Source organism: Otolemur garnettii, unplaced genomic scaffold (assembly GCF_000181295.1).
Source record: "Otolemur garnettii isolate 467f Iridium unplaced genomic scaffold, OtoGar3 scaffold00070, whole genome shotgun sequence".
Classification (NCBI taxonomy): Eukaryota; Metazoa; Chordata; class Mammalia; order Primates; family Galagidae; genus Otolemur; species Otolemur garnettii.
This window is the reverse complement of record NW_003852465.1, coordinates 370,761-374,721: the sequence shown is the minus strand read 5'-3', so window position 1 is coordinate 374,721 and position 3,961 is coordinate 370,761. Positions and strand designations below refer to the sequence as shown.

The 3,961-nt window shown below is 39.6% G+C and overlaps 1 protein-coding gene across 2 annotated transcripts in view; it reads left to right on the top strand.

Annotated features, from left to right (window-relative positions):
- CPNE8 (copine 8) overlaps positions 1 to 3,961 on the top strand; it is a 205,969-nt gene that overhangs the window by 55,556 nt on the left and 146,452 nt on the right. The gene's annotated exons all lie outside the window — the stretch shown is intronic.

Below are 3,961 nucleotides of genomic sequence, written 5' to 3'. Positions count from 1 at the left end.
ATGAACCAGAAAATCTCAAGGACTAGCCAAGAGACCCCTGGAATTAATAAATGTATACAGCAACATCTCAGGATGTCAGATCAATATACACAAACAGTAGCTTTCAAATATGCCAACAACAGTCAAGCTGAGAGTGAAATCAAAGATATAATAACACCCTTCACAGTAGCATTAAAGATAAAGAAAACCCTTGGAGTATACCTAACAAAGAATGTAAAGGATCCCTACAGTAAGAACTAAAACACACTAAGAAAAGTAATTGTGAGGATGTTAACAGATGGAAAAACATCTGCTTGAGGATTGGCAGAATCAACATTGTTAAAATGTCTATACTACCCGAAGTGAATTCTGGATTCAGTACAAGCCCCATTAAAATACAAACATCATATTTTACAGATTTTGAAAAAATAGTTCTATGTTTCATGTGGATTCAGAGCAGACCCTGAATAGCCAATGCAATCATACAAAATAAGAACAAACCAGGAGGCATCCCCTTTCCAGACTTTGGGTTATACAGTAAGGCTATAGTGATCAAAACAGCATGAAAAAAAGTAGAGACATAGACCTTTGGAACACAACAGAAAATCTAGGGATGAAACCATCTTCATATTGCCATCTGGCCTTTGACAAAGCAAACAAAAGCACATAAGGGGAAAAGAAATTAACTCACCGTGTATAAAAGATTTAATCCTACAGCATAAATCTATAAATACCTTAGAAGAAAGTGAGGAAAAATGCTTAAAAATATTGGCCTAGGGAAATAATTTACGAAGAAGATCCCAATGGCAATCACAACAACAAATATAAATAAATGGGATCTGGTCAATTTAAATAGTTTCTGCACAGCCAAGGACACAATCAACAAAGTAAATAGAGAAACAACAGAATGGGAGAAGATATTTGCATGCATCCAGTAAAGGACTGGTAACCAGAATCTGCAAATTACTCAAGCAAATCAACAGGACAAGATCAAATAACCCTATTAAAAATTTGACAGGAGACATGAGCACAAACTTTTCTTATGAAAATAGTCTAATGGCCAACAAACACATGAAAATGTACCCCTTGTCTCTAATCATTAGGGAAATGCAAATAAAAAACACATTGAGATACCACCTTTAATGGTGTCCAACCTTTTTTTCCTGATACATTTTAAAGGAAAAGAATTTCCTTGGATCACATATTAAATATGTAAACAATAACAACAGCTGATGAGCAAAAACAAAAGGTCCATGTATACTTTTTGATATTCAACAGCACAAATAAGCAAAACGGTCTTCAAATAATACACATTCAACCCAAAGACCACAGATTGGACACCCTGACTGGTTCTCAGTGAGAATGGCTCATAAAGGCCCAAAGCAAAGATGCTAGCATGGATGCAGAGCGAAGTGAACACTCATACGTTGTTGGTTGACTGCAAACTAGTGCAACCTTTATGGAAAGTAGTATGGGGATTCCTCAAAGAATTAAAAGTAAACCTACTATTTGATCTTGCAGTCCTCCTACTAGGTATTTACCCAAAGGGGGGGAAAAGATATTTTACCATAATGACACTTGCACTCAAATATCTACAGTAGGACAATTCACAATTGCAAAGATGTAGAAACAACCCAAGTGTGTATCAATACATGGGTGAATTAATAAAATGTAGTGTATGTTTACTATGGAGAACTGGTCAGCCATAAAAACAATGGTGATCTAGAATCTTTTGTAACAATCTGGATGGAACCGGAGCTCATTCTCCTAAGTGAAGTTTCAATATACCTATATGTTCATATGCGATTCAAGTAGGGGGTTAGTGGATAAGGGGATGGGTAATCTTCCACCCATCGCCCATCAGGTACGTTGCATTATGTAGTGCACACTGGTTGGGAGATGGACACATTTGTAACTGACTTCAACCACACAAAAGCAAACTACATAATCATAAGAGCATTACCTCCACAATAATTTGAAATTAAAAAAAAAGAGATTACTCTGGAGATTATGTAGAAGACAAGTTGGAAGAACATGTGTAGAAGCAGAGGTGTAAGTTAGGAGGCTGTGGGGGTTTATGAGAGAGATGAAAAGCCTGAACTATGCTGATGATAGGAGATTTGGAGGGAAATACACAGCCATGAGGCATATTTTGATGTTAGAATTGATAATTTATGAGGTACCCATTGGAGATGGTGGTTAAAAAGGAGTTGAGATTGATGACTTCCATCAATCAGGAGCCAAATGGATAGTGTTATCATTTGTTGACAGGAGTTACACTTGGTAAGCCCTAGGATTGTTGATGATCATGGTATAAAATGATAGCTTATGTTTGGATAATAATTTTGAGAGGCCTGTAAGACAACCACACGTGTAAGTTAGAAAAGGCAATTGTATGCGTAAGTGTGTACTTAGAAGAGTCTGGGATAATGACATACACTCAGAAGTTACTATCATTTACATGGGATAAACAAGAAACAGTATTAGTCCATTTTGTGCTCTATAATAATAGAATACCTGAGGCTGGGTAATTTATAAAGAAGAGAAATTTATTTTCTCACAGTTCTGGAGGCTGGGAAGTCCAAGGTCAAGGTGCTGGCATCTGATGAGAGCCTTCTTGCAGCGCCCCCACATGGCAGATGGCAGGGGGACACACAATGACCTACATGACAGATATCTCTTTTGTGAGGTCCTTCATCCCATTCATAAGGGAGGAGCCTTCATGCTCTAATCACTTCTGAGCTCCTTGCTGACCCATCACTAGTTACCTGATAACAAGGACAGTTTGAGCAGTATGGAAGGATGTTAGAGGTGCTGAGTGATTCTGTGTGAGAGCAGCTGAGAGATGGGGAGGAGAGAAAGAACAGCATGGGCTGAATATGGGACAACTAGGAATTGAGACTGGGAGAAATGAATTAGGGAATAGCTGCTGTGTTAACACATTATCGATTGGCAGTTTTATGCATCAACTATCTATGTTACCTGATAACTTGTGAGTGGTCAGCAATGGGTTCAACAATCTACATCTTCACACTGTTGCATTGGCAGCACCTGAGTTTTAAGGTGACACCTTCAAACCATACCAGCAACAGTTGAAATAACCTAATAAAAGACTGGCTATCAAAAGATGAAGGGTGCTCAGAACTGCGCTCTGACAGTGAGAGTACCGACTGCCTGGGAGTCTAAGAGGTGAAACACAGGGGAACGGATATTAAAGAATTCGGAAAGACCGCTGCCCGAAGGGAGCAGTGTGTAGCTGTGTCAAACACTGCTGAGAGTTCTAGTGAGATGAGGGCCGAAAGGTGAGCTTAGCAATGGGAGGGTCACTGATGGTATTACCAAAAGCATTTCAGGGCTGTGTGTTAGGAGACATATTGTAGTAGATGTAGTCATAATTTATAGATGATCAGCTAAAACCAGACATTTAATGACTACAGATTCATCTTCACTAGAGATAGCAGAATATCTGCATATACTCGGCCACCCCTGTGCTGAAAAGCCAGTGTTTCTTAAGAAACAGGCCTGTGGGTGTTTTACTGTCTCCTAGGCCCTGGGGAGTTGCTGGCTTGCACCTCAATGGGGCTTCCCCTGGGGAATCTCACTTTATTTTCTAAATTTTCCTCTGAATCTGGGTTTGTGTTAAAATGTAAATATTTGGGAATATGGGAACTGGCTGAGCTTCTGTTGTAGAGTGTTTTGTGTTTGCTGCTTTGGTGTTGTCTGCTGGGGTTAAGAAACCGTTTTGTCTCCCAGCAGCAGGCAGGCTGGGAAGGCCCGGCCCCTTCTGGTTTACACTTAGACTTCGTGACCTCCGCACTGCACTTCAGGCATGCATGAGCACTACCAGCTCCTGGTTATTTGGGTATATTCTTTTATTCTCATTGCCTTAAAATGAGAAGGTTAAAATGTATGAGGCTTTTCTCCTCGTACATTTGGTTCTTCTCCAGGACCTGACCTGTTTTATGCTTATGTAGAGGAGAGT